This window comes from Protopterus annectens, chromosome 7.part0 (assembly GCF_019279795.1).
Source record: "Protopterus annectens isolate FY-2018-M chromosome 7.part0, PAN1.0, whole genome shotgun sequence".
NCBI lineage: Eukaryota > Metazoa > Chordata > Ceratodontiformes > Protopteridae > Protopterus > Protopterus annectens.
Window position 1 is genome coordinate 109040802 of NC_056739.1, and position 12544 is coordinate 109053345.

At 39.9% G+C, this 12544-nt stretch overlaps 1 protein-coding gene across 3 annotated transcripts in view; it reads left to right on the forward strand.

The window, feature by feature from the left end:
* Window positions 1-12544, forward strand: part of LOC122806267 (SRSF protein kinase 1-like) — a 1654485-nt gene that overhangs the window by 408532 nt on the left and 1233409 nt on the right. The window lies entirely within an intron of this gene.

Below are 12544 nucleotides of genomic sequence, written 5' to 3' on the forward strand. Positions count from 1 at the left end.
GCAATCAGACTACCAGAGTACATAAAAAACGCAAAGAAAAGGACAGAGAAAGGCAGTCGAGATCCAAGACGACGAAGCTTCTTCTAAGCCAGTCACAGGTACTCAGTGAGGCTCCTTTGCAGCCCCTGATACCTGCTACCTTTGAGTCGCAGGCCTCTACCGAAACCCATGCCGCAAGATACTCAAGGTATTGGACCGACGGATGTATCTCCCTCTGATGGGTCCAGAGCCGCTGAGCAGGCACCGGCTTCTGAGGGTGTATTCAGACCTCAACATTTGTACATCAAACTGACGACAGCTGCAAAACTAAAGAAAAGGCAACTTCTAAATCTAAAAAAAAAAAACGCTTGAGCCACATGCACAGGCCTCTATGCCTAAAAAACAGATGATCAAAATGGCTGAAGACCTTATTACCTTGATCGGGTACCCATCCCCCTCCAGATAAGAGGCCTAGGCAAGACACTGATTATGAATCTTCAGATCAGGTTTCTATTTCTTCTGATCAGGAATTATCTAGACCTCCCTATGAGGATTTTGATGCTGAGGAGTCTATTCCATCTGCATTTCCTCCTGAGGATTATTCATTTGGAGAAACCTTGCATACTTTGAGGGAGCATTTTCACTGGGAGAGTCAAGACATCTCAGAATCAAAAAAGAGGCTCAGGGATTTCCTTCTCCCTCAGCACAAGCCTTTAGCCATTCCCCCTGTTTTAGACATTGTGACAGATATTACAGGGTCCCTGACTCTCATAAATTTGTATTTAGAAACCCTGCTGCTAATCCTGAAACTGTTTCACAGGGTCCAAAGGGAGTTAAGGCCTCAACAGCAGAAAACCCTACCCCCTCTGACATTGATTCTAGGGCACTGGACAGATGGGGAAAAAGGTTTATACATCTGCAACCTTGGCAATCGGAGCCTTAAATTGTCAATTTCATATGCTTAAGTACCAACAACATGTTATGTAATTGCTGAAACAGAAAATGATTATTTCAGAATGTGCAGAAAATAAAGAATTGCAGGAATTATTGCATGCAGCTGAACAAGTTGGAAAGCATACTTTTCAATGTGGTTTTGATTCTTTAGAGGCCTCCTGCAGGGCTGCAGTTACTGGATCTGAGTAGGAGGCATGCCTGGTTAAAGGAACAAAATTTGCCTGATCATGTTAAAGCTAATTTGCTAGCTGCACCTTTACAGCATGATTCTCTGTTTGGTATTAAGGCAGAAGAGGTTTTAAAGAAAATGGAAGACAAAGCTAAGTCTATGCAAACTGTTAAAGATTTCTTACAAGTGCAGCCACCAAGATTCAGTAGACACTGGCCTACAAAAAAATTGGTCCTTTCCTGTGTCAGACAGAGCTCAAAGGGGCAAATCCAGACGCCCTAAGGGTTCCAGGTGCCAGGCTCAAGACTCATACAGATCAAAGCAATGGGGCACATCCACCTCCAAATCTGGAGGAGATAAAGAGCAAACCTACAGAAAGCAATCCCAGTGACTTCCCTCTACCTACACCAAGCACTTATCTTTTGGCAGCACCCATAGGGGGAAAATTGGCACTTTTTGCTCAGAATTGGCAGTTGATAACCCAGGACAAGTGGGTACTAAACATCGTATCACAGGGATACAGATTCCAGTTCCACACTCTGCCAATGACATGGTTGGCTAGATCTGCCAAAAAATAAAGTGGCAGAGGAGCAGAAACAGATTACGTCCCTCATGGATATGGGGGCCATTCAAACAGTACCAGAACAGGAAAAAGGACAAGGTTTTTACTCGACTGTTCTTGGTACCCAGAAAGGAAAAGGCCTGGCGGCCAATACTGGATTTATCAATTTTGAACACATACCTGGACATTCCAAAATTCAAAATGCTGACTTTGCAGCAGCTTCTGTCCATGCTGGACAGTAATGCTTGGCTGGTGACTTTAGACCTAAAAGAGGCATACCTGCATGTCCCAATACGACAGTCGTGCAGAAGATGCTTCCGATTCAAGGCTAGCTTAATGCATTACCAATTCTCTGCACTGCCCTTTGGCTTATCTACTGCGCCTAGGGTCTTTACAAAGTGCCTGGCACCAGTAATTGCATTTTGCATACAAAGAAGTATTTAAATATATCCTTACTTGGACGACTGTCTCATTCAAGCAGAGAACCAGGGCATTCTTCTACAACACCTAGCATTTGTGAAAAGGCTTCTAACATGCCTAGGGTACACAATAAACAAAAAGAAATCACAACTGGTACCCTCTCAAAAGATAACATTCCTGGGTGCAAGCTTGAATACAACTGCCCTGATGGCTTACCTCACGCCAGACAAACAAAGGCAACTGACTACTTACTTCAAACTGATGGCAACAAAGACAGTCTTCTGCAAGACAAATTCTGCAGGCTCTGGGCTTCATGGCATCCTGCATCCTACTAATTCCATATGCAAGACTGCATATGAGGAAACTTCAATGGTACCTAAAAAGTTTATGGAGTCAACATTCACACAGTCCGGAAACAATGATTCCTCTCATTCCCTGCCTGCAACAGGAGTTTCTATGGTGGGCAAAGGCCTGTCACCAAAACATGGGATGGCCCTTCACTCTACCCCCTGCCAGCCAAACCTTAACAACAGATGCATCAGATAATGCCTGGGGGGCCCACATGGCAGGAAGATGCATTCAGGGCATATGGGCACCAAATCAAATGCATCTACATATCAACCAGAAAGAGATGCTGGCTGTTCAAAATGCCCTAACAGCCTTCAAGGACTTGCTTCATCCAGGACAAGTACTGACAAAGATGGACAACACCACAGTCATGTGGTATATAAACAAGCAGGGGGGCACACATTCATACCCCCTTTGCAGATTAGCCATGGCACTGTGGGAGATACAGCTTTGACCTACCAAGTACATCTTCAAGCTCAATTTCTGCCAGGAAAACAAAACACTCTGGCAGACAATTTAAGCAGAAACCTTATGGATCCTCATGATGGGAAACTAAATACACAAGTCTTCAGCATGATAACAGAGAAGTGGGGGAGCCCAGACCTAGATCTATTTGCCTCTCCTCAAAATTATCAACTGAAAAGATTCTGCACAAGGACTTATCACAGACAAGCATGGAAAGTGGACGCCCTATCCTTCAGTTGGAAAAACCTATCAGTTTACACCTTTCCTCCTCTGCCTCTTCTACCCAAGGTCCTCCTAAAAGTCAGACAAGAGAAGCCAAAGATGATATTAATTGCCCTGGACTGGCCCCACCAATACTGGTACCCAGTCCTAAGGAACTTGTCTCAATACCCAACTTGGACCTTGCCTCAAAAACCACAACTACTGTCCCAGAAAAACAGATCCTGCACAATCAACTACAGTCTCTGAACCTGGCAGCATGGCTAATCCTGTAATCCTACAAACGACACCTCTCAGTAAAGCTGTGATGGATGCCATTTTGGAAGCCAGAAGGCCTAGTACTAGAAAATCTTATGCTGACAAATGGAACAGATTCTGTGCTTGGAATCAGCACAAGGAACTGATACAACAGAACCACATATTCCTCAGATATTACAATCTGAAGCCAACAAAATATGAAGTGCAAACCACCCAAAAAAACTCCGGTACCACCAATGAGCGACACGATCCATGTAGACACCACGTTGATTAGTCCATGAGTTTAATCCACATAACGCCAAGACATACAATCCAATCGACAAAACATATAAATAAAACAAAGTTCTAATCTGTCATGCACCCAAAAACACGCAAAACGCCAAAGCAGTTAAGCGCTTTCAACCATAAAAAGCTGGTCTTCCTCAGAACTGCTGTAGGAAGCGTTCTATCCTGTTTAAAACAACTTTTAGGCGCCAAAAAGTGTAACACTTCTTAAAGGCACAACATCATACTAAATAAAACCTGATAAAACCTGCTTGTTTTGCACACAAAACTATAAATATTGACATTAAATTCACCCCAAGTGACTTAATTTAAAAAGTAGTCATAACAAACTTATATATACAAGACATTATTATAATGTCAATGAAATATTAATATAATACTACACAGACTGATAAATTCGTAAAAAGCCCTACATATTAAATATAATGTATAAAAAGTATAAGAATTGTTTCAATAGAAACTTAATACACTCATTCTCTAAAAAAACATAATAATAAATTGATGTATTTTCATATAATCAACATATCCTATATGTTAAAATTCTTTTGTAGTAATTGATGTAATTTTCATAATATAATAAACTGTACATTCTATTAATTCATATATCGTACAGAAGAATATGTATAAAACTAATATATGAAGTAATTGTGATTAAGTGTTATACATAAACTAATCGTAAAATATATATAGTCTATTAATAAATATATATAAATATAAAAATACATAAAACCTGTGTGTAAGAAATGTACTAAGTACCAATAACTAAAAAAATAAAAAGGTAAAGAAGTGAGAAAATGTATATATATATGTGTATATATATATATATATGAATGGAATACAAGTGTGAATGCTTAGTCAACATGTAAGGTCCTTACCGACCATTGAAAAAGAATGTCAGTTGTTCAATGCTCATGATGTGTATCAATAACCAATATTTTAACTATAATAATAAACTTTTAATAGATATACTATCATTCAGTCCAGGTGGGCAGGTAGCATCTAAATACAACTGCCACCATGCCTCTCTGAATGCTATTAATCCTTTGACATCACCACCCCTAGGATTACTAGGAATTACCTCCAATATTGAAAATTTGAACGTGTGTTCTGCACCTAACAAGTGAACGTGTCTATACAAAGCATTAGTTAAATCCTTCACCCTAATGCTGTATAAGTGGTTGTAAATATGCTTTTTTAGACTACGTTCAGCCCTCCCCACATAATATGCCTCACAGGAGTCACATTTGGCTAGATATATCACTTGTTTAGTATTGCAATTTCCATTTTTGCATTTAATAATACTTCTATGTCCATTCTCTAATATAATTCTATTATCGCAATACATATATTTACAATAATTGCAGAAACCACACTTTCCACTACCTATATAAGATTTGATCTTCCTACTGTCTTCTGTGTGATTTTCTAATAGCTTTTTCATGTTATTGCCCATCCTGTATACAAATTTAGGTTTGTTACCCAATATATTGGCTAAATATTGATCACTACTTATCAAATACCAAAACTTGAGAATGATTTGTTTAATTTTGTCAGTGCCTGTATTGTAAGGTAAAATGCAAGCTCTTAAATAACTAGGTCCCACACCTTTATTATTCAGATTAGGACTGATTTGTATATCTCCTGACCCCAATAGTGGTTTGTACTTGGTACCCCAGTGTTCTAAAATGTATGTCACAATCTCTTCCATCATATTTCTAGGATAACCCCGTTGTGAAAAATATCTTTGGATTTGTGTTAGTTCTATTTCCATATCTGTTAACTCAGAGACCATTCTTGCGGCTCTAATACATTGTCCTTTGAAGACGTTGTATTTAACCTTAGGAGGATGGCAACTGGTATAGTCCAAGTAATTGTTGGAAAAAGTGATCTTTCTGTAAATTTTGGAGGTCACTTTCCCATCATAATGTGTTACCAAGGTGTCCAGGTATGGTAAACCTGTCGGGTCAATAGCATACGTGAACTTTAAGTAATCACTGCTGTTATTAATAAATTCTATAAATCTTTGCAGATCCTCCATACTTCCTTGCCACAACATATACAGATCGTCCAAAAATCTAGAGTAGTACATGACATTAGAAAAATATGGGTTCTTGAACAAAACTTCATCCTCCCAATTGAGCATAACTAAATTAGCATAGATGGGGGCGCAAGCAGCCCCCATCGCTACGCCCCTAGTCTGCCTAAATAACTCACCTTCGAAAAAAATAAAGTTATTGTCTAGGACCAATGACATCATTTCTGTTAAAAGACAAATAGTGTCCCAATCCAAGTCTGTATGTCTCCTCAAACTATTAGAAAAAGCTTCTAACCCCTCTTCCTTGGGAATACATGAGAACAAATCAATCACATCTATAGTGATTATGAATTTGGGATTAGTGTTCACTGTATTGGAAACTGGATACTTAGAAAGGAAACACCACGAGTCTTTGACAATATGTGGAATGAGAGTATATATATTTTTCAATATTGTATCAATAAACTTTCCCATCTTGAAAGTTTTCGAGTAACTGCCCGAGACTATAGGTCTCAGGGGAGGGTCATTAGTATCTTTATGAATCTTAGGAATGCCCACCATGGTAGCCAACTTGGGATATTCTACTTTAATAAATTTATATATCTCGTTGGTAATTCTCCCATCCAATAAATATTCTTCAATATAGGAATCAATCCTACGGTAGGCAATATGTAGTTCATTCCTAGAAATACTTTCATAATTCCCTGTATTGTGTAAAATGTCATAAATTTTTTGTGTGTATGTCATATTATCATAAATTGCAATGCCCCCCCCCCCTTTATCGGGTTTCATAAGTCTTATAGAGTTATTGCTTCTCAAAGATTGGAGTAATCCTATTTCTTCCGATGTCAGATTGTTGAACTCTTTCGACTTCTTAAGTTGGTTGTACTCACTATATATCTCCCTAGTGACAATTTTGTCAAAGGTGTCAATAATAGGGTGATTCGGAGGTGTAAACTTACTCCTAATAGACAAATTGTGACCAATGGTATCATCACCATCTATTTTATTACCTTTCGTAATATTTTTATCTTTAAAAAAAAACTTCCAAGTTTATTTTCCTAATATATTTTTTAAAATCTATCAATACATCTGTTAGAGAAAACTTAGGATTGGGTATAAATTTCAACCCCTTCTCAAACAAATTAAAATATACCTTGTTAATCTGTAAGTCTGTGTAGTTGTAAATATTAAAATGTCGGTAAGATAAAACCTTACCTTGGACTGCTATTTCATTGTCACCATCATTGATGTTGTCATCATGAATGCTGTCACCTAAAACAATGGTGTGGGTAGTTGCTGTATTCAATGTATTCGAATTACTAGTTAATATCGGTGTTGGGGCAATCCCCCTTGCTGGTTCCCCCTGACAAATGTCCTTGGACCCCTTCTCTGATATGGGGGGTAATTTTCCCTCAAATGTGTCCGAAAATCCGGACGATGCTGATTACCTTGATTTTCTACATAATCATTATGGGTGTCATCTCCCAACTTATCCTCTTGAGCACAATTACGATCACCATTATGTTGACCCACATAATAATTCCGTTTTCTCGGCCACACATATGCTAGTTGTTGATGATATAGTTCTCTATCCCTCTTAATTTTGTCAAATTTCCTCTTACATAGTGTTTGCCCATTTTTTGGCTTCAAAATATTGTTTATTATATAATTTTTCCCAATCTTTAAACAGTAAATCATTAACTATCTGTGTGTTTAAAACTGCCACTTCATGGATAAACTTACTCAATCTCTCATCATGATACTTCATTAATAAACTGATAAAATTGAAACCACAAACATCAAAAAAGCTGTTGAATTCTTTTATGCCAGAATCAGTCAAATCTATACCTAAAGGTAGCTTAAAAAATCTTAGCCCTTTGGGAACAATCTTATCTAAACATTTCTGTAAGAACATGTTGTCCACTTTAAGTCCGTTGATTGTTTTAAGTTTCTTCCCTAAGGAGTAAATCATAGTTCTCAAACTAACTGTCTCATTCCTGTTGCTTCTATCTTGTAAAGGAACTGCTTTGTCCGATACTTCAACACTGTCAACAAAAAAATCAAACGAAAGAAATTTGTTAAATAAGTCCGAGTTGTCCGTCCTAACAGTAGGACCAACCACAGAATGTGATAGTTTTTTGTGCTTGTCGGACCCATTCACAGTGTTTTCTACTTTATTAGCTGTAACAGTTGAATATGTTCTAGTAGGTAACATTCTTTTAGGTTTGGTTCCTATCCTCTTTGCTTCAAGGTCGTAGTCGTATAAGGAAAAGTCAAACGTGAAATCAGATATGTTGATATTACTGCTAGATAACGGTGCAGTAATATCCAAACCTTGTTGGTGACTGTTGTGTCTTGATTTTTGACCATTAGGTATTTCGAGACTTTCGTTAGAATGCTCACCAATGTGATCTACAAAATTGTCATTACAGTCATTGCGATTGCTCTTATCAAAGTCATAATTCGTACATGAATGTATACCTTGTCCTTTGTTAGTCAGATTAGGCAGTTCTAACCTAGTATCAGTGGGACAAGGTAAGCAACATTCAGAACTAACTGAATTACTCTTATAGTCATTTTTGTTGTTTATAAATGGTGGCAAAACAAGCTGGCTGGGTTCTGTAACCCCCGATAATAGTCTGGTAACAAGTGCGGTCAAATGCTTAACCTCACCTCTTAACTCACATAGTTCGGAATTGAACGCTTCCATGTTGCGTTTGCTGTCCGGTGCTGTATCAGTTTGTGCCACTGGCGCTGGATTCACATTAATGCGTGTGCTACTGACGTCCTCGCCGGAGGCTGCCGAAGTAGGAGACGACATCTGAAGCCAACAAAATATGAAGTGCAAACCACCCAAAAAAACTCCGGTACCACCAATGAGCGACACGATCCAAGTAGACACCACGTTGATTAGTCCATGAGTTTAATCCACATAACGCCAAGACATACAATCCAATCGACAAAACATATAAATAAAACAAAGTTCTAATCTGTCATAGCACCCAATAACACGCAAAACGCCAAAGCAGTTAAGCGCTTTCAACCATGAAAAGCTGGTCTTCCTCAGAACTGCTATAGAAAGCGTTCTATCCTGTTTAAAACAACTTTTTGGCGCCAAAGTTATTATGAAGTTTGTTATGACTACTTTTTAAATTAAGTCACTTGGGGTGAATTTAATGTCAATATTTATAGTTTTGTGTGCAAAACAAGCAGGTTTTATCAGGTTTTATTTAGTATGATGTTGTGCCTTTAAGAAGTGATACACTTTTTGGCGCCAAAAAGTTGTTTTAAACAGGATAGAACGCTTTCTATAGCAGTTCTGAGGAAGACCAGCTTTTCATGGTTGAAAGCGCTTAACTGCTTTGGCGTTTTGCGTGTTATTGGGTGCTATGACAGATTAGAACTTTGTTTTATTTATATGTTTTGTCGATTGGATTGTATGTCTTGGCGTTATGTGGATTAAACTCATGGACTAATCAACGTGGTGTCTACTTGGATCGTGTCGCTCATTGGTGGTACCGGAGTTTTTTTGGGCAGATATTACAATACTTAACTGAGATGCTTGACAAAGGCCTATCTTTCTCATCATTCAAAATCCATTCCCCTGCCATTTTGGCTCATTACAATACAGAGCCACCAATCTTTTCTCATCCTGTACTAAAGCAGTATCTTAGAGGAGCCAAAAATGTAAGGGTTCCTAGAAGATCGCCATTACCTGCATGGGACCTCAGTTATGTTTTGGAAAAGCTCACCATGCCTCCATTTGAACCAGCTGCTACCGCTGATATAAAGTTCTTATCATGGAAGACAGCTCTGTTACTAGCAATTACTTCAGCAAGAAGAGTTTCAGAACTACAGACCCTCATGGCTGTAGAGCCTTTTATCATATTTTATCCAGACAGGTTGTCTCTGAGGACCAATCCTACTTTTATGCCTAAGGTCGTTTCCAGTGTGGCTCTTAACCAAACAATTCATCTGCCAACTTTTTATCCAAATCCACAGAACAAAGGGGAGATAATTCTGCATTCCTTGGACGTACAAAGCTAAGATTCTACTTGAGCAGGACTAAAGCTCTAAGAAAAACTGAGCAATTACTAGTGTCATATGCTGCAGGATCAGAAGGAAAGGCTATTTCAAAGCAGACCGTTTCAAAGTGGGTAAGCCATTGCATCCGTTTCTGCTACTTAAACCATGGCAAACCTGTGCCCAAGGGCATTAGGTCTCAATCCAGCAGAGCTGCAGCTACTTCAGAAGCCTTTCTCAGAGGAGTACCAACCAAGGACATTCTAGAGACTGCTACTTGGAGTTCTGTTCACACCTTTACAAAGCATTACCATTTGCCTCTCTACTCTTAAGTCCAGGGCAGGCTTTGCCACTGCAGTGCTGCAGGGCCTTATATCCTCACCTAATGCTGTTTAGCTCCAGCCTCCCAACCATAGCCTTGGGATTATACCCAAATGTTATGACTGCAACAGTGAAACATGAAGAACATAGTACAGTTGTGTACACTTAACGTAAATGTAGATGTTCGAGTGTATTCACTGTTGCAGTCCAGGTTACCCTCCCGCCATCCCTCTGTCATTCTACAGTTTATCTTTCCTTCTCTATCTTCTACAACCTATGTGGTGTATTTGATTGTAGATGAAGGTAAAGTTTATATTGATGCATGTATATATATAAATATATATAATATTGCTACCTTTTTGGGGGCACCTGACATCGGGGGCAAGAAAAACTAAAGAAAATGGTGTCTGCTGCATGTTTTATACCCCTAACTACCTGATGTCATGGAAGAGAAGACAGCAACCGACGCAGGACCCAAGACTTTGGAATTCAGGCCGACTGAGGGCAACCTGCCAGCAGATTGCCCAAATGACTGCAGCAGTGAATACACTCCAACATCTACATTTATGGTAAGTGTACACAACTGTACTTTCCTGTGAAATGTAGTTTATGTAATCTAGCCCAATTATTATAACTTCGGAATAATATGTAAATTCTCTCTGAATTTTCACTACTTCATATCTTCCATGCCAATTAGTTTCATAAATTTCTTCAAAAATCTGCAGTTTTCTTAGTTTCCCTTCTAGCTCTCCCAGGTAGATCTTCACTGTTGCAAATAAAGTACCAGTCCCCACCTGTAAGTAATAATTTGATGTTGATCTTTTTCCCGTTCGTCACTGATGGCTTCCGGTTCCGAGCCCTTGGAACTGAGTCGGCCTAATTCCAAGCTCGCGTACACCAAAAACTCTCAAGCTAAGCTGCTACCCACAATGCCTTTCTCTGTTACCTCAGATCTCATTTGCTGCTCAGCTATATAGCAGCGTTTCACCAAGCTGTCTAGCTAGGTGTCATATTTTTTACAATTTTTGTTGTTTTTGAAACTTTTTCTGATTTTAAACTCATTTTTTTCTACCTTATCTCTTTATCTAGCTACCCTTCGGGTATTTAAAAGAACACCCTCTCCTACCCTTGTGGTATCGCTTGATACCATTGTTGGTATCTTTGCTTTCTTCTTCTTTCTATACTTTCTAGCAGTAATTTGTTTTTTTTTTTTTGTGTTGGATACGTCTGTGGAAAAAGGGACTTTGGGGTTCAAACATTGCACTTCCTGCAATGGCAAACTCCCCAACAGCGACTTAAACAATGATTGTGTCTATGGTCTAGGGGTTTCTCACCTTTCTGTGCAACCCCCTTGCCAAATTTGTCTGAGTTTGTTAGTGGACGCTGAATGAGAGGAAAACCTGTTATCCACACCTTTCTGTCTCAGACGTCTCATCTCCTCTAGTGAAGGAGAAAAAAGTCCACATTCCAATCCCTCTTCACCGGCTGGTGATAAAGGCAAGTCACACAAACAAGGCCCACAAGTCTTCTACTGAACACAAGATTGCTTCCTCAGTTGCGAATATTCCTGTTGTTTCTGTTCCGAGCTCGGCTCCAGTTGCTTCTGTGGACATTACGATAACTTCGGCACCGACTTTACCTCTTACCACACCGAAGTCTGTTCCAGTGAGCCCCTTGGAGCCGATATTAACTTCTAACACCAAGTACTTCTTTGGCACAGAGCCTTTTTCTCAGCACTGTTAGTCTCTCTATTGCCGGTTTCCAAGTTAGCCTTCGGTGCCGACAATTCAAACACCATGGACCCAGAATTCCCCCTCATTGGACCCGTTCTTAAGCCAGGCTTATAACCCTTTTCTGGACCGGCCTAACTTTCCTTCCGGAGTGTCTGTAAGATCCAGCAGGAGTCTGTCTGAATTCGACATGGTGCGCCTGCTGGAGCAGCTGTTGACAGCCAGAGGGATTACAAACATTCCTAAGACTCCTCTCACTTTGGGGTTTGAGTCTACTACTCCCAGGACTCCTACTTATTCTCCTCCCTGTGGTCCATCAGTTCTGAGGCCCATAGCTCCGATGTCCTTGGTGGGAACCCTTTCCTTGGCACACAGTGACCCTCACTGAGGCTCTGAGGCCTTCCGTAGTGCACAAGCCTCAGGAAACCCCAGTTCAGGGCAATTTTCCTTCAGTGTCTTCTTTAGACATTCCTACTGAAGAACTCCCTCTGAAGAAGGCGTGCAAGAGGAAACACCTGGACTCTCCAGAGGAGTCTCTCACAGAGGGTACGGACTATGATGGTGGAAAAGGGTCCCCATGGTCACCCCCTGACTGTCTCCTTCGGAGACATCCTGGAAATATTGAAACCGGGGTGACTGGAAGCCCTCCAATTCTTCCTCAGAGGAGTCAGTCTTCTGCAGGCTTTCCGCTCTTGGCATTCTACTTCTTGGTTGACCTCACCCGCCGACGAGGTAGTCCAGCTGGTCATGCAGCGTGCGTGGAAGAACCCTGA